The 19,668-nt window shown below is 38.5% G+C and overlaps 1 protein-coding gene across 3 annotated transcripts in view; it reads right to left on the bottom strand.

Moving 5' to 3' along the window:
• Nucleotides 1-18,484, bottom strand: part of ATXN1 (ataxin 1) — a 260,883-nt gene extending 242,399 nt beyond the window's left edge. For 2 of the 3 annotated variants that reach the window (XM_036888806.2, XM_057494161.1), the window contains exons 1-2: nucleotides 18,438-18,484; nucleotides 18,116-18,199 (exon numbers count right to left, since the gene is read on the bottom strand). The gene's annotated coding sequence lies outside the window, so the exon portion shown is untranslated. Of the gene's footprint in view, nucleotides 1-18,115; nucleotides 18,200-18,437 lie in introns of those variants that run through there. The other variant, XM_036889045.2, reaches the window with a different exon arrangement.
• Nucleotides 18,485-19,668: the final 1,184 nt, after the last annotated feature.

Raw genomic sequence — 19,668 nt, 5'->3', positions numbered from 1 at the left:
GGACTGTGGGAAGAAGCATTGGACAAAGTATTTTTATATGGAAACTTTCTATAGAAACATTGACTATAATTTTGAAACACTAAAATCAATACACTAGTTTACAAGGACATAAATTAATTTTTTATCCTGCCAGTTTGAACACTGTGCTTCCTTAGTAGGCTCATTAATAGGGCCTAGTGGTTACTTCATAGCATGTTCTGCCATTGCCAATGTTCATTCTACAAAAGATGCAGTATCTTCTTACCGTCTACACAAAATATTTATTCATATTATGAGACACTGCCATTCAAATCATGTTTTAAATACTCCAGAGGCAATTCATATTTCATGGAAAGTTCTCACCATTAAAAAGATGTTTAGTTAAGTGTGCATGCTATAAAGGTCACACTCAATGTTCAATTCTAGACCAGAATCAGAAACACCATAATTTCACGTTTTTAGAACATCACACAACTTCCATTTATAGTTAGCCATGAAAGGGATGAACTTTCTCTTTATCTGCCTAGTGCCAATAAAATGTTTATATAGCTCCATCACTGACTGATATCAAAGGAAGAGTAGGAACTTAATTTTTAAGAAACATAACTTAAAACGTTGACCAAAGGATGAATGGAGATCTTCAAAGACCTTCAAAGACTTTGAATATGAAAATCCAATTAATTGTCAGCCATAATAAGATGTGTATGTCCAATTGTGCACCAAGTGAATATACCCACACTTCTGCCCCAACCATGATATTACCCAGGCCCCAAGACTAATTCTGACTAATTCTGTATGGGGTAACAGATCATAACTACCTATGAAGAGGCTACCAGCTTGTTACAGAGATTTGTAAAAATATTGTCATCTTTGAGCTACAGGTGGAAATTTGTGAAGTGATGAAAACAGGAAACAAACGCTAGAAAAACTCTTTCCCAAATGTTGGAGAGTGAGAGACAAGCCCAAGATAAAAGATGAATATCCAGAAGAGCACTGACTAAGGGTCTCCTCAATGAGCAACACAGAAGTCAAGAAAACACAGTGCATGAAGATTAAGAGCTTGATACTTAAGCATGCAAGCTTATTTTTTCTATTTTTCCCCTATAAAGCTCATTGTGCTTGTATGCTATTTTAACTTCCGTGCTTTTGGGACCTTTGGTACCTAGGGACCTCTATCTTGGCAGAATTAAAGGAGTGTGCGTGGACTTTTCCTAAGTAGAATGACAATTTGATAAGGGAGAAAACAGAGAAGACTCTGAACATCTTTATCAATCTGGACATCTTTATCAAGAGAGAGAAAAGTCAACTTGAAAAATATTTCCAACACTGTTCAGGGCTGCTGTTGGGAGAGAGCAATCCCCTCTCTTCTTTTTATTAGAGGACAGGGACCCCAACACACATACCTTAGGTGGATCCGACCTGGTCATCTATAAATGCATTAGTCAAGCTCAACCCCAGAGCTTGCCTGCTCCATGTTTCACTGTAAGCAGACATTGTGTTTATACTCTTTCTAATTCTCCTTCTTTACCCAGAGTACATAATTCTTTAATGTAGGTGCTCAAATATCTACTAAATGGATTATTTCAACTACCGACAGCAGTATCTTCAGTCTATTAAGCTTGACCCAGGAATCATTGTTGTTTCCTCCCTCTTGGTAACTCATATCCATCAGTCACTAAGGTCTGTGGTTCTACCTCTTCAAATGCTTTTGGAAATGTGGCTTCCTCTTCGTTTTCTGACTCCCTACCCTGTCCGCCCAAATGAATAGGCTCTCATTACCTATTTCTAACTCCTAACTTACCTGGCCCATCCCCACCTTTTGCAACTCCAGCCACCTCAGACACCATGTCACCAATTTCACATGTGTACTGTGTCATTGAGTCATTTGAACAGGAACTTGTAATTCTGCATCACCCATTGAATTAAGTTACAACTACTCTGCCAGGTCTTACTGATGCTCTGCTGTCTGCCTTCCCCACAGCTGCCCAACTTTCATATGACCTTCAGCAAAATGCACACACATTCAGCCAGCCTCTCCAATACACCCCTCCCAGGCCATCGGCATCCCTTCCCTGAACCTTTGTCTCTCCTGTTCCATACCTACGATGACCCCTCAGCTTGCCCCACCAACATCTCTACACTGCCTTTCAAGGTGCAAGTCCTTGCTTCTAGCGTGAAGTTCCCTGACTGCTCCAATCCCCAGTCATTTCTCATTCCTTCCAACACTCACTGAGCCCAGAGTTGCCCCCCAACACTGCATATTTTTTTATGTATATACTGCCATGTATTGCTTATAATTGCTTCTTTTGGATTGGTATTGCATCCTCAACTAGGTTTTCATAAAGATAATTCTAAATTGGCTGAAAGCTCAAAAAATAGTACAGAGTTCCCTGTACCCTCTCCTCAGCTTCTCCTTATGTTAACATCTGACATAGCCATAAAACAATGACCAAAACTAGAAAATTAACCATGGTCAACCCTGTTAATGAAACTTTAAAATGTATTAGGATCCCACCAGATTTTCCTTTAATGTCCTTTTTCTGTCTCAGGAGCCAATTCAGAATTTAACATTGCATGTAGTTGTCATGCCCCTTCAGTCTCCTCAATCCTTCCTGATCTTGAAAGACAATGACACTTTTGAAGAGTACTGGTCAGCTGTTTTATAGAATGTTCTTCAATTTGGGTTTGATATTTTCTCTTGATGTGAATGAGATTACATCTTATCAGGAAGGACTCAACAGAAGTAGGTGCCCTTCTCAACTCTCCCATGAAGGGGCACATGGTTTCAATACATCGTGCTGGCAATGCTAATCTTGGTCACTAGATTGTCCAGGTAGCCTTATGTATTTCTTCTTTTAATTACTCAACATTTTGCAGAGAGACAAAATTCTACAAACACCCTGTTTCTCCTTAAACTTTTGCCCACTCCCTTGGCAGTTATTACCTCATGTTCTAATGATGCTCTTCTATTCTTCTCATTTTTAAAAATTCACAAATTGGAATTATTCTCTAAGGAAGTTGTCTCTTTTGCTCCATTTATTTATTTATTCAGTTATTTATTTATATCAGTAAAGACTCATGGATATTTACTGTATTCTTTGGGTTATAATCCAATATGTATTTCATTACTCATGTTAGATTTTATATCAGAGCAGATATGACCATGCCTTACACTTCTTACACATTGTCCCTCGTGTCTAAGACAATGACAGGCACACAGTAGGTGTCTGACTGATTCATTCATTCAGTCAACAAATTATGTTTAGGGCCTTGTCTTAGGTACTGTGATTTGTAACAAATAAAACCATTCCTTTATTCAAGCGGTTTATAACTTACATAACTGAGACTCACGTGTATGTCCACAGGTCCCTGACCAAAGTATCTGCAGAGAATAGGAGTGGCTCAAATGGGAATATAGTAAACTCTACTGGGAGGCAAAGGAGATGGTGATAGTGAGACTTCCCTAAGAAAAGCAGTATTATGTTCCCCTTTCCACTCCATTGCTCACTCTATAAAAGTAAGAGAGCATATAAAGTATCTAGAGACAAATACTATCACACAGTTAACAAGGTACCTGCTGCCTCTGCATCTTCTCAGTGTATTCCTAAAATCAAACCTCAAGGACATGCTTTTAAGGAACATTTAATGAAGCAAATATTGGCTCTTTATGTAGTGACTATGTGCTTTACCAGGAAAACTGGGAACAGCTAAGGTAAAAAATATCTGAGAAGCCATTTGTCTTAAACTAGTTTTCAAATCCAATTTCATACTGTTTATTCCTTCACGGGGAATAATGAAGAGCAAATAAGAAGAACCAGCGATCAAAGATGGACTCCCTGTTTCTTTACTTAATTCAGTTTTCTCGTCCTGCTCCTATTGTACTTTCCAAACAAAGCTGTTCTTTTCTACATGTGATAGTCCAGCTCTGCAAATGCCCTCAGGAATAAGACACAAACAGTAAGGGCACACTTTCTGCCATGAATTACACTCTTTATCCAAAGCATTTGAACTTCAAGCAAGCAGGAGACACATCTGTAATACACTTCTGCATTGCAAGAAGTCTACACAATAGAGAATTTATATTTTTAGATGCTTACTGACACTTAAACCTGTTAATATTTAACTCCCACTATTGTTCTAAATGATGAATAAGCAAACTCTCTCCAGCAAGCATAACGTTACATCATGCACTTTAATTATAATAGTAAATGCTGCAGAAACGAATTTCACTTTTACTGTTTCCTTTCACCCTTTCTAATTAATGTCAATGTGTCTTTTCTGTGTTAGGATGTATACAACAGATGCACATACGTGTTGTGTCTGTGGATGTCCACACAAATGCACAATATTCATGAGTGCACACTCAAATATGCTCATTGTATGCAGGCCCTTCCCCACACTAGTATCTGCTTATAAACTGAGCTTGTTTCATTCCCTGGCATTCAAGGAGTACACACACCAAGCAGATAACCCACCTGATTCCCTTTCATTAACTTTCGTATGAGATTAAGATAAAGCGCTAAGGAAACAGCCAAACAGACACCTCACGGAGTCTGTGATTAAGAGACATGCTAATGAGACAGATGGGCTGTGCATCAAGGCATGTTCAGCGTGCCAGCCCACATTCTGTAAAGATTTACCATGCTTCACCTTCTTCATTTCAGATCATTATTTAGCAACCTGCCCAAGAGGCCCCTCCTATCTCTGCCCAGGCTTTCCAAAGTAAAGATTATTAAATGAAGCAAGACAGCATTCTTTTCCTTTAGTTTGTTATTCAAGGTGTACTCGGAGGAAATATTTACTATAAAATCATGTAGTGATAGCCCCACAGAGAGTGGGCCACTTGGCTACAGAGGTCCCTGGGAAATTTGCTCATAAAATAAAAGAATTTCTGGGCCAGAAAAATGGGGAACAGAAAAAATAATTCATGTGCATTTTTACATTTTTACCCAGTAGACTTTTCCTCTACATCTTCTTAGCTATTCTCACAGGCGGCTCCCCAATGGCTTCTCCACACTCTACGAACAGTTTGCATCAACAGAAATAACAGGTAGAGGGCTTTACAGGCCACCAAGCATTTTGGATGCGTTACCTCACTTGATCCTCACAATACCTGTTAACTGTAATTATCTCTATTTTATAGATGAAAAAAAAACCTTCAGATTTTAAAACATTTCCCCTAAGGTTACAAAGGCCACTAATAAGCTGCACAACTGAGACTCAGCACCAGAGTTTCTGACACCAAATCTCATTATTTTTTTGCAAGACATGAATTGTATTTAATCCTCCTTGAATTCATTTTTGGTTCTCTCTTTTTAATAGTACATTAAGTGAAGTCTGCTCATTATCTAAAGATTTTATGGGCTTCTAAATAAAAACTAACCCTTCAAGACCTCTATTTCTTTTGAAAGTTCTATCTTTTCTCGTTAAACTAAAGTGCCCAGTTCCATTAGCACCTGCTTCCTTCATTCCCTGGACTCTCCCTTCGGGGAGCTCTGAGGCCCTAGTCGATGATTTCCAACTGTGTTGACAAATCTTTCCCTTGCTTTTGTGTTTGCTGCCATTGCACACATCGGTCTATATTTTTAAATTCTCCACTGCTACTTTCATGTTCTTCCTCTGACATTTTATTACACAGTTACTTCCACTCCGGAAAAATCTCACAGAATTTTACAGTTGTATTCAACAGCATTTGTCTACCAGGTACATTTCTTGAATCTTCCTTCCTGGTCATTGTTACTACCAAGATCCTTGAATTTAACAGAAGCGCTGATGAAACGGTCTGCCAGCTCATCCTCCCTGAGCCATTTGCAAGGTGCCCTAACTTCTCAGCATATGCAGGGGGCAAAAGGAGGAGGTGGTTCTAAAGAGACAGATCTATTTATGTGCCAACACAGCCTGGTAATTAGACCACTGGGGAGAGAGAGAAAAAACAATCATGAGGTTATAACTCAGTGGAACACCAGACAAGCCCCCTGGTCGGGCTGTGTGTAGGAGACCCTGACCCCGGCCACCAGAGAGCTTCTGGAGCTGACATCTCCATTGTCTGAGCAGTAGAGATAATAAGCGTTCGGGGCAAACCATCCACCCTTGTTGTTGCCCAACTCCACTTTCCCTGCTTTAATTGGATTATTTTGGAATCTGCTATTTCTGTCTCACTCTTTCCCCCAAACTGTCATGTAAGTACTGCAGCTTAACCGTTACACAGCTGCCAAATTTCACTCCAGAGATGGCTGTATTTCAGTGGCAAGTGAAGTGATGCTCCCTCTGTGCCATCTGAAAACTAGCTTAAGGGGTTAAGCATCTGAAAGGGGCTTGTCTTTGTGCAGGGAAGTTTTGTTTTATTTCGTTTTATCATCATCACCAGAGGAGCAGGTCATTAGCTCCACCTGAGCATAAAGGAAGAAGCAGAGCAAAAAACGTGCGATGCATATACGCAAATGCACAGAGAGAATATAAACAGCACCTGGGACTTTCCATAGGTTCTCTCTACAGGGGCGTCAAGGCCTTCAAACTTCAAGGGTGTAAGATGATGCTCATTTTCTGAAGTGGAAGAAAGCTCAGAGGGTAACCCACTCATGTTACACATATAAAACTTGGAGGCACAGAGTCAGTGAGTACCTTGTTCAAAGCTCTCCTGATCCCCAGACCAAGGATGCTCCACTTGAATGTGGGTTCAGCCACAGACACACACAGAGGATCACATGTCTGCCACTGGGATCAAATGCAGCCCCAGCTTCTGAGGCATATGATATCAGCACTGAATTTCTTGTTTTGTTTGACTGTATTTATCTGTTTTAGATCCTCAAGAAAAAAACAAGAGTGAGAAGTAGAAGAGAGAAGTGAGAGATCAGCAGGAGTAGCAGATAAGGGTTTACTGAACACCAACCATGTGCCAGGCCAGGACGTGACCTAAAGGTTTATATGTTTATGATCTTCTCAGTGATCTGCTGCCTGTTACCCTCACTTCAAAGAAAAGAAGAACAGAAAAAGAATTCTGAAGAGAACACTGGAGGGACAGAATCTAATTGCCACATCTACAAATCAACTTCCAAAATTTTACTAAAACATTTAGTGAAAACCCAAATCAATGACACATTTCTCATTGAACCTAGAAAGGCAGTCCTTCTAGAGACCACTTGACACACAGGGCACAAGCATGTTGTGTCTTGTTAACTCAAACTAAAGAAGTATATTAATCCCAAGAAGTTCTTCCTATTATTTCTAAATCATATAAGGATAACAGTTCCTTTGCTAATCAGTGAGCAACCAATGAGTCACTGTGTGAACACTGGTGAAATGAGAGGTACTAATGATATTGAGAGAGTCTTGAGTCAGGGGGAAAAGGGGACTAAATGCTCATCATGTCCCTTTCCACTTCTACATCCTGTAGCATCAAAAGCTATAGTAGCTAACACTCTAGCATTTAGAAAATACATTAAAATGCTTCATCTCATTTGATAAACGCTATGAGAAAGAAAGACAGTAACGGGAAGTACCATGAGAAGACTGACACTTTGCTATTTCTCCCTCCCATCACTGTGCACACTTGGAGTGGCACAGTCAGCCAACACTGAGGTAGCATTAGTGTGTTAGGAAGGGGGACACCTCTTCAGCATTTTGCTTTAGGGTCCCAACATGGAAAGACAGGACAGTAGGCTCTGGTATCAACCCTTTTCAATTTTTTACTTTGTCAAATGACAAAATATTCTACCTTACTTCATGAAAGCTAAAAGAACTATGTGAAGGTTTGTACAATGACATGGGAAATCATATTATTTATAAGACTTTCAAAGAATAAAATGCTTTATACAGAAGTCTGGTAAATTAATTTAGAAACTCTAATATACTCCAAAACAGCTTTAAATAGTACATAAAATGCTATGTACTCTTGAGTTTTTGTCTCTACATCTTTCATTTTGCTGTTTCGTTTCAAAATAATCCTTTTCCCCAGTCTGGCTATGAATTATGGAGGCCACCTTCAGACTGAAGGGCCTGGAGTAGAAAAGGGAAGAACATACTTACGCTGAAAGAGAATTTATGAGGAGATCTCTACTTTAAATATTTAATGACTATCAATAGGATTTTCCTAACCATGGAAATGTGCATTATAAATCCTAGAATGCACAGTGTGTGTGTGTGTGTGTGGTTGGGTGGTTTAGTCTTGGGGGCTGGGGAAGCTCAACTAACCTGGGCTTGTTGAGGAAAGGAAAAGCACTTGGGTGAACTGTGCGGTAGAGGCATGAGCCCCAGAAGTAAGCAGATGACCAGGAGGGAGAAAATAGCGGGAAAGGTCCTCCTTCAGTGGTAGCAGACCCAAGGTTTGAAAGGCTTGAGTGGATTTTGTTATTTAAGAGACCGCTAAGAGGACCCCGGAATGGAGGGAGGGAGGTCAGGATAGCCTCCATCCCACAAACAAGCTGACTGTGGCAGGGCACCCCATACAAGGGCCAAAGGTGACAACTGAAGAAACTATTTTGCTCCTGAGCTTAAATCTATTTAAAGGTCACCAAATAAAGTTAATTATGCTTGTGCACAGAAGGGAGAATTAATTACATAATTAATCTCACTCTGGACTCTGAACAATGATGGATAAGGTAAGAAAGGGGCTATAGGTCGTCAAAGTTAGAATAAGGTAAATGTGTTCTCATGAAGCGACCACCCAATTCTTCCTTTGGCTGGTGGCCAAAAAAGCAAGTAGTGCCCCATGGCATGAGCCATCTCCTCTTCTGCCTAACACGTTCATAGAGTCTCAGAGCAAAATATATTTATGCCCCAACTTCTTAAAATACAGATTGCCAATGGTGCCCATCACTTTGCTCACTGAAACTGAGAGACCAATAGCTGCACTATTTGTGCTGCCCTGGCAGTTGTGCATTTCAGCAAAGTTTATAGTTGTCTTCCGTCCCCACCTTCTTCAGTCTGGTCCTGCTGACAGTGATCACATCACTGCCAGTTCCTGACTGTTCTCTGGCTCTTTCTGCCTTATGCCTTCCAGATCAAGTCTTTCTCCACTGACCTTCTCCAGTTTCTCATTTCAGAGGCACTCTATGCCTCCAATCTGATGGTCCTGTTCAGCTCCCCTGTTTACCCAAACCTGGTTTTGATGATGACACCTGTATCTCCCTTAGAAATGTCAACTCCACCAGTGCAGCCTCTTGCCTTTCTTGGCACATTGTAGATCTCCAATGCTTAGAGTTATTCTAATACACAGTAGCCCCCAAAAGAGGTACTTGCTCAATGAATAAATGAGTGATAAATAATTGAATGAGATTAGAATTTAAAGACACTGTCTCAGTTCCTTATGATTCACAAGTTGTGATTTTGCTGTGCACTGGCCAACTCCTAAGGTACCCAAAGGTTGTATGGGAGTTTTCATCAATGATTCAGACTGGGCTTACAGATAGGTTCCCTGCATGATTGCAAAAATGGTTTGGTCATGGAGACAACTCAAACTGCTAGATCGCAGGTCTGAGGCCACAGCACAGTTACATACGGTGAAGTATTCCCCACTCTTCTGCCTCCCTAGAGAAATTTATTGTGGTGAGCCCTTGATAATCAACCTGCCTGCATTTCTTCCCACCAGCCAGATATTCACAGCTAGAGGATTGTTTCTTCCTGTGTTTGAGTCCCTCTTAATTCTGCAGTTTAGGAGGAATTTAAGTGCTGTCCAAACACCAAATGTGCCATATGGTGGTGTTATTACCATTCTCACAAATGTGATGTGCAGCCTGGCTACCTACACTCACGGCACTGCACTGGAGTTTGGCAGAACATTATGAACCCCTTTCCTGACCTATAACTGTGAACACATTTCTTGTCCTCTCTTCTTTTATAAGTTTATTAATTTTACTGAAATAATATAGGTATGTGTATAAACACAAGTTTTATTTTTTTATTCATCCTCACAATCATTTAGAAGAGAGTAATTTATGAACCATTAAAGAGGACTCTTTAAGCTAAATGGTCTTCTATGGAATTCAGAGGTTCCTCTCCTAAGAAAAATACAGAGCTGTTCAAATTAGACTGCAAACTTGGGCCAAAACAAATGTAGTGTCTACTTGCACAAGAGCTGCAGAGTATCCAGTGAAAGATGAAGCCAGACAAGTCACCTTGTATGTCCCCTTAATGCCGAATAATTCTTTGATTCTTTCTCCTACTTTTCAACTGATGCCACTAAAGGATCGAACCCTATGCAACCCCATACGTTCCCTTTTTGTGTTTATGTAGAATAAAGCACATCTTTCTTCTCATTCACCTTTTCTTTTCATTCCTTTAGTGAAAGGAAACCTACTTAGCATCAGGGACTGAGCTGACCCTCATACAGCAGCTCACACGTGGAGCCTGGTGGTTAGAGACTCTCTACATGCAGCTCCAAGAGGCCACAAAGTTTGCTGATCTCAGGTACTCACTGGATCTCAACCAAGGGCTGCTCCAAGGGTCCGGCTGGCCGGGTGACATAGCTCTCCAAATGGCACCTGCAGTCGGGCAGCTTTGCTGGGACTGGGTGACACCACTGATTCAAATTAAACCCAGTCAGACATAAATCACATTAATTTTGGATACCAGAGGAGGATGAAAAGAAGGAGGAAGAAGGGAAAAAATAATTCACAAGGTTGGGATTATGCTATGGCTATGGTCATACTTTGCTATTTTTACTTCTCTCATGATCATTTTCCCCTATCATTACATATTCTTTTGAAATAGGATTTTCACACTAAGAACACCACAGAAATACAAAGAATTATTAGAGGATACTATGAGAAATTGTATGCTAACAAATTGAATAACCTAGAAGAAATGGAAAACTTCCTAGGAAAGTGCAACCTTCCAAGATGGAACCAGGAAGAAACAGAAAATTTGAACAGACTACTTACCAGCAATGAAATTGAACTGACAATAAAAATAATACTTAAGAACAAAATTCCTGGTCCAGATAGCTTCACAGCAGAATTTTATCAAACATTTAAAGAAGACCTAATACCCATCCTACTTAAAGTTTTCCAAAAAGTAGAAGAGGAGGGGATACTGCCAAACTGCTTCTATGAGGCCACCATCACTCACTCTAATACCAAAACCAGACAAAGACACCACAAAAAAAGAAAATTACAGGCCAGTATCCCTGATGAAGATAGATGCAAAAGTACTCAACAAAATACTAGCAAACTGAATTTAAAAATACATCAAAAGATCATCCATCATGACCAAGTGCAATTTATTCCAGGGATGCAAGGATGGTGTAATAATTGAAAATACATCAACATCATACACCACATCAACAAAAAGAAGGACAAAAATCAAATGATCATCTCAACAGATGCTAAAAAAGCATGTGACAAAATTCAACATCGATTCATGATAAAAACTCTCAAGAAATGGGTATTGAAGGTAAGTAACTCAACATAATAAAGGCCATATATGACAAATCTAAAGCCAACATCATACTTAACAGTGAAAAGCTGAAAGCTTTTCCTCTAAAATCGGGAACAAGACAACGATGTCCACTTTCACTGCTTTTATTCAACATAGTACTGGAGGTTCTAGCTACAGCAATCGGACAACACAAAGAAATAAAAGGCATCCATATTGGTAAGAAGAAGTTAAACTGTCACTGTTTGCAGGTGACATGATACTGTACATAAAAAATCCAAAAGAATTCACCAAGTAAACTATTAGAACTAATAACTGAATTCAGTGAAGTTGCAGGATACAAAATTAATACACAGGAATCTGTTGTGTTCCTATATACTAATGATGAACTAACACAAAATCAGGAAAACAACTCCATTTATAATTGCATCAAAAAGAATGAAATACTTAGGAATAAACCTAATCAAGGAGGTGTATGATCTACACCTTGAAAACTACAAGACACTCATGAGAGGAATTAAAGAAGACACAATTAAGAAAGATAAATGGAAATCTATCCCAAGCTCATGGATAGAAAGAATTAATATTGTCAAAATGCCCATACTGCCTAAAGTAATCTACAGATTCAATGTAATTCATACCGAAATACCAACAGCATTCTTCAACAAACTAGAACAAATAGTTCGGAAATTCATATGGAACCCCAAAAGACCCCAAATACCAAAGCAATCCTGACAAGGAAGAACAAAGCTGAAGGGATTATGCTCTCTAACTTCAAGCTCTACTACAAAGCCACAGTAATCAAGACAATTCAGTACTGGCCCAAGAACAGACACATAGATCAAAAGAACAGAATAGAGACCCCAGATATAAACCCACACATATATGGCCAATTAATAAATGATAAAGGAGCCATAGATATACAATGAGGAAAAGACAGCCTTGTCAACAGATGGTGTTGGAAAAATTGGACAGCTACATGTAAGAGAATGAAACTGGATTATTGTCTAACTCTATACACAAAAGTAAACTCAAAATGGATCAAAGACCTGAATGTAAGTCATGAAACTATAAAAGTCATATAAGAAAACAAAGGCAAAAATCTCTTAATATAAACATGAGCAATTTTTTCCTGAACACATCTCCTAGGGCAAGGAAAACAAAAGCAAAAATGAACAAATGGGACTACATCAAACTAAAAAGCAGTATAGCAAAGGACACCATCCACAGAACAGAAAGGCATCCCACAGTATGGGAGAATATATTTGTAAATGATTTATCTGATAAGGGGTTAACAGCCAAAATTTATAAAGAACTCACACACTTCAACACCCAAGAAACAAAAAACCCGGTTAAAAAATGGGCAGAGGATATGAATAGACACTTCTCCAAAGAATAAATTGGAATGGACAACAGGCACATGAAAAGAGGCTCTACATCGCTAATCATCAAGGAAATGCAAATTAAAACCATAATGAGGTATCACCTCACACCACACTTTTGGCCAACATCCAAAAGACTAGGAATAACAAATGCTGGTGAGGATGCGGAGAAAGGGGAACCCACCTCCACTGCTGGTGGGAATGTAAATTAGTTCAACCATTGTGGAAAGCAGTATGGAGGTTTCTCAAAAAACTAAAAACAGAAACACCATTTGACCCAGCAATTCCACTCCGAGGAATTTATCTGAAGAAAACAAGATCCCAGATTCAAAAAGACACAAGCACCCCTATGGTTATTGCAGCGCTATTACAATAGCCAAGATCTGGAAGCAGCCTAAGTGTCCATCAGTAGATGAATGGATAAAGAAGATGGGGTACATATTCAAAATGGAATATTATTCAGCCATAAGAAGAAAACAAATCCTACTATTTGCAACAACATGGATGGAGCTAGAGGGTATTATGCTCAGTGAAATAAGACAGACAGAGAAAGACAAGTACCAAATGATTTCACTCATCTGTGGAATATAACAAAGCAAAAACTGAAGGAACAAAACAGCAGAAGACTCACAGAATCAAAGAATGGACTAGCAGTTACCAAAGGGAAGGATTTGGGGAGGGTGGGTGGGGAGGAAAGGAGAAGGGGATTAGGGGGCATTAATGATTAGCACACACCGTAAAGGTAGGTCATGGGGAAGGAAGTACAGCATGGTGAAGACATGTAGTGACTCCTGTGTATCTCACTGTGATGATGGACAGTGATTATGATGGGGTGCAGGGGAACTTGATAATATGGGTGAATGCTGCAACCACAATGCTATTCACATGAAACCTTCATAAGACTGTATATCAATGATACTTAAATTAAAAATAAAAAGAAATAGGATTTTCAACATTTCACAGATATTTGATGGCAACAATGCCCTATGAGATAGGAACTATTATTATCTACATTTGATAAACTTAGACATCAAGATGAAAAGTAACTTGCCCAATGTCACATGTCAAGAAAACAGCAGCGCTGCAATGGGAGCCCAAGTTGCCTGCAGTCTGCAGGCATCTCCACTGTGACTACAGCGTCCCAGACACATGTTGCTGACATAGTTATATATATATATATATATATATATATATACATACATATATATTTTAATATATATTTATTTATATTCATTTTGTTATCATTAATCTACAATTACATGAAGAACATTATGTTTACTAGGGTCCCCCCTTCACGAAGTCCTCCCAACAAACCCCATTACAGTCACTGTCCCTCAGCGTAGTAACATGCTGTAGAATTACTACTTGTCTTCTCTGTATTGCACAGCCCTCCCTATGTCCCCCTGACATTATACATGCTAATGGTAAGGCCCCCTTTCTTTTTCCTAGTCCTTATCCTTCCCTTCCCACCCATCATCCCCAGTCCCTTTGCCTTTGGTAACTGTTAGTCCATTCTTGGGTTCTGTGATTCTGCTGCTGTTTTGTTCCTACAGTCCTTCTTTGTTCTTATACTCCACATATGAGTGAAATCATTTGGTATTTGTCTTTCTCCGCCTGGATTATTTCACTGAGCATAATACCCTCTAGCTCCATCCATGTTGTTGCAAATGGTAGGATTTGTTTTCTTCTTATGGCTGAGTAATATTCCATTGTGTATATGTACCACATCTTCTTTATCCATTCATCTACTGATGGACACTTAGGTTGCTTCCATTTCTTGGCTATTGTAAATAGTGCTGTGATAAACATAGGGGTGCATCTGTCTTTTTCAAACTGGGCTGCTGCATTCTTAGGGTAAATTCCTAAAGTGAAATTCCTGGGTCAAATGGTATTTCTATTTTGAGCTTTTTGAGGAACCTCCATACTGCTTTCCACAATGGTTGAACTAATTTACATTCCCACCAGCAGTGTATGAGGGTTCCCCTTTATCCACAACCTCGCCAACATTTGTTGTTTGTCTTTTGGATGGTGGCAATCCTTACTGGTGTGAGGTGATATCTCATTGTGATTTTAATTGGCATTTCTCTGATGACTAGCGATGTGGAGCATCTTTTCATGTGTCTGTTGGCCATCTGAATTTCTTCTTTGGAAAACTGTCTGTTCAGCTCCTCTGCTCATTTTTTAATTGGATTATTTGCTTTTTGTTTGTTGAGGTGCATGAGCTCTTTATATATTTTGGATGTCAACCCTTTATTGGATCCGTCCTTTATAAATATATTCTCCCATACTGTAGGGTACCTTTTTGTTCTATTGATGGTGTCCTTTGCTGTACAGAAGCTTTTCAGCTTGATATAGTTCCACTTGTTCATTTTTGCTTTTGTTTCCCTTGCCTGGGAAGATATATTCATGAAGAAGTCACTCACGTTTATGTCCAAGAGATTTTTGCCTATGTTTTTTTCTAAGAGTTTTATGGTTTCATGACTTACATTCAGGTCTTTGATCCATTTGGAGTTTACTTTTGTGTATGGGGTTAGATAGTGATCCAGTTTCATTCTCCTACATGTAGCTGTCCAGTTTTGCCAGTACCATCTGATGAAGAGACTGTCATTTTCCCATTGTATGTCCATGGCTCCTTTATCAAATTTTAATTGACCATATATGTTTGGGTTAATGTCTGGAGTCTCTAATCTGTTCCACTGGTCTGTGGCTCTGTTCTTGTGCCAGTACCAAATTGTCTTGATTACTATGGCTTTGTAGTAGAGCTTGAAGTTGGGGAGTGAAATCCCCCCCCCACTTTATTCTCCCTTCTCAGGATTGCTTTGGCTATTCAGGGTCTTTGGTGTTTCCATATGAATTTTTGAACTATTTGTTCCAGTTCATTGAAGAATGCTGTTGGTAATTTGATAGGGATTGCATTGAATCTGTATATTGCTTTGGGCAGGATGGCCATTTTGACGTTATTAATTCTTCCTAGCCAAGAGCATAGGATGAGTTTCCATTTGCTAGAGTCCTCTTTAATTTATCTTAAGAGTGTCTTGTAGTTTTCAGAATATAGGTCTTTCACTTCCTTGGTTAGGTTTATTCCTAGGTATTTTATTTTTTTTGATGCAATTGTGAATGGAATTGTTTTCCTGATTTCTCTATTAGTTCATTGTTAGTGTATAGGAAAGCCACAGATTTCTGTGTGTTAATTTTGTATCCTGCAACTTTGTTGTATTCCGATATCACTTCTAGTAGTTTTGGAGTGGAGTCTTTAGGGTTTTTTATGTACAATATCATGTCATCTGCAAATAGTGACAGTTTAACTTCTTCTTTTCCAATTGGGATTGGTTGTATTTCTTTGTTTTGTCTAATTGCTGTGGCTAGGACCTCCAGTACTATGTTGAATAACAGTGGGGAGAGTGGGCATCCCTGTCTTGTTCCCGATCTCAGAGAAAAACATTTCAGCTTTTTGCTGTTCAGTATGATGTTGGCTGTGGGTTTATCATATATGACCTTTATTATGTTGAGGTACTTGCCCTCTATACCCATTTTGCAGAGAGTTTTGATCATGAATGGATGTTGAATTTTGTTGAATGCTTTTTCAGCATCTATGGAGATGACATTGTGGTTTTTGTCTTTCTTTTTGTTGATGTGGTGGATGATGTTGTTGGATTTTCGAATGTTGTACCATCCTTGCATCCCTGGGATGAATCCCACTTGGTCATGGTGTATGATCCTTTTGATGTATTTTTGAATTCGGTTTACTAATATTTTATTGAGTATTTTCGCATCTACGTTCATCAGGGATGTTGGTCTGTAATTTTTTTTTGGTGGGGTCTTTGCCTGGTTTTGGTATTAGGGTGATGTTGGCTTCATAGAATGAGTTTGGGAGTATTCCCTCCTCTTCTATCTTTTGGAAAACTTTAAGGAGAGTGGGTATAATATCTTCTTTGTATGCCTGATAAAATTCCGAGGTAAATCCATTTGGCCCGGGGTTTTTTTTCTTGGATAGTTTTTTAATTACCACTTCAATTTCTTTGCTGGTAATTGGTTTGTTTAGATTTTCTGTTTCTGCCTTGGTCAGTCTTGGAAGGTTGTATTTTTCTAGGAAGTTGTCCGTTTCTTCTAGGTTTTCCAGCTGTTAGCATATAGGTTTTCTTAGTAGTCTCTAATAATTCTTTGTATTTCTGTGGGGTCTGTCATGACATTTCCTTTCTCATTTCTGATTCTGTTGATGTGTGTTGATTCTCTTTTTCTCTTAATAAGTCTGGCTAGAGGCTTATCTATTTTGTTTATTTTCTCAAAGAACCAGCTCTTGTTTTCATTGATGTTTTCTATTTTTTTATTCTTCTCAATTTTATTTATTTCTTCTCTGATCTTTATTATGTCCCTCCTTCTGCTGACTTTAGGCCTCATTTGTTCTTCTTTTTCCAATTTTGATAATTGTGACGTTAGACTATTCATTTGGGATTGTTCTTCCATCTTTAAATATGCAGTTATATTTAATCACACTCACAATGTTGGGATGGTATCTGCATATGTATACACACACACATATGCATGTACACACATACACACACACATGCACACATATACACACAAGTATATTTTAACCGAGCAGTATTAAGTTCAGATCCACATTTAATGAGGGATGCTAATTAAATACCTGTTTATTCTTATTAAGAAATTAAAAACTATGGTTTCCATTGAAAAAATAGAGATCTCCTGACATCATGGTTGTCTAAAACTGACCCAAAAGAGGGGAAAGCTTTAAATTTCCTAGGACCCTTCCGTGCCTTCTTGATTTAGTATCACTTCTCAGATGCCAAAAACTAGTAAGTTTTAAGCATGCTATTGTCTGGAGAAGGTTCTTCAAAATAGTATGATTTACAAACAAATGACCTCCCTCCCGTCCCAAAAAAAAACAACAAATGAAGATGCAATTTCTTACAATTAATTGGCAAAAACTCTGTTTTCAAAATTCTCAGCACTGGCAAAACTGTATGGAAACCAACATTCTCATACTCTGCCTCTGAAAATACAAACTGGTATGACTTTATTAGAAAGCAATTTGGCAGCAAGTATCAAAAATCTTTAAAACTCTTAAATAGAGCCATTTACTGCTAAGGAAATATCCTAAGGAAACTATTAAAAATGCCAACTAATATAAAGCTATAAGAACATTCTTACTAGCATAAAAGCAAAAAAATTAGAAAGAACCTCAATGTCCAACTAGAAAGGATCAATTAAATGTATTTTAGGATATGCATTCCATGGTTACTGTATAATCACTGAAAGTCATATTGTAGATAAAAATCTGTTGCTATGAAAAGATGTTCATTATTACATTGTTAAGGAGAACAAAGAGGTTAGATGATAGTACATGTTGTATTGTTCCCTACCAGCATCGGAGGGCAATCTTTAGCTGAATTTATGAACATCATCATGAGAATTATCCCTTTCTTATCAATGCCTTGTCATCCGTCCTAGTCCAAGATTGCAAAATAAACAGAAGTTAGTTTCTTTCCCACAAAAAGGAGAAGGATTCCATTTTTATGGAAGAGAGAGAAAGAATAAATAGATGGAGAGTATGTGAATCTACAAATGTATGTTTGTTGTGTGTGTGCACCTATGAGAAGAGATATGTATACATCCCCACCGCTATCTTGGGGGCCTTACAATTAAATGGTAGTTACTTGTGTTAAAGATTTTGGAGATATTTACCTGTACCGTGTGCTTTCATCACAATGAAGAATCATAAGCAGTCAGTTCCTTTCCAGCGGATCTTTTCACAGAGATTTTGCTTGAGTAGAAAGGGTGGCAGTAGAGACACTCAATGTAGAATGCCTAGGCCTGTAATTATAAAAATAATATTCGCACTGAGTTAGGCAGCTTTCTGTGGCCTTCATTCACATTAGCTTGAGGTCACAGCAAGGAGAAACATATTTGCATAATTTCTCTCTCTCACACAGAAACACACATAGTTCTTAAATCAGAATGTCAAAAACTCAGCAAGCAGACAGAACGGTCCTCTTCTCTGGGGATGAGAGGGTTCTTGCCAAGGGCTGCTTCCCATCCATCCTCTGACCATCACAATGCTCCTGTTCTTCCTTCTTTTCTGCCTAATGATTCTAAACCATCAGAGAAATAAAAACTAGTTCTTTGGAAAATGTTCAGACCATTACTGATTTTGATGCTCTCTGAGATTCCTTTAAGCTACAAAGTTAAGCAAATTCAGTTCATGTATTTGCTATAACAGCCTGACTCACGTTCACATGTGCTGCTCTGATGGTGACTCAGGGAAAGCATGGTACCAGTGGCATTCAAAGTTATCACTAGCATTTATTGAACACTTACTATGCCCTTGGCATGGTGCTAATGCCTTATGCTATGTGAAGTAGCTGGTAATCACTACTATCTCTGCTATTAAGGATGAAACTGACAGTTTGTTTAGCTAGTAGACATTTAAGCCAATATTGTTCACAGAGGCCATAATCATAATTCCAGTACTATACATCTGTCTGAAATGTTGCTATTAACACTCCTGTACTTTTTATTAAAAAGTTAAATATAAATCAGCATCACTTTATTTTTCCCCAGAGTTGACATGTCACCAGTCTTAGCATTACTAACTTTTGGATTTGACTGTCCTTTAATTTTGATTCCCAAGCTAAACTGAAATCTACATGTTCCTATTTCAATCAAGAGTAAATTATAGTTATTTTAGTAAATTAAAAATGCCAACTAATCCCAAATCCAGATGCCAAAGCACAAAAGAAAAATCTAAAATCCAATTCCTACTTAAATGGCTAAATTTTATTAGAAAGAAGGCAAATAATAAAATCAAGGGCCAAATGTGAATTCCTAATTTATGATATGGAAATAAAGAGAAGAATTTCTATAATATTATATTATGTCTGTGGTTTAAGAAAATACTTAAACTTATTTTACCTAC

The sequence above is a fragment of the Manis pentadactyla genome, chromosome 16 (genome assembly GCF_030020395.1).
Source record: "Manis pentadactyla isolate mManPen7 chromosome 16, mManPen7.hap1, whole genome shotgun sequence".
Taxonomy (NCBI): domain Eukaryota; kingdom Metazoa; phylum Chordata; class Mammalia; order Pholidota; family Manidae; genus Manis; species Manis pentadactyla.
The sequence above is the reverse complement of the archived record's forward strand: the minus strand, read 5'-3'. Positions and strand labels throughout refer to the sequence as shown.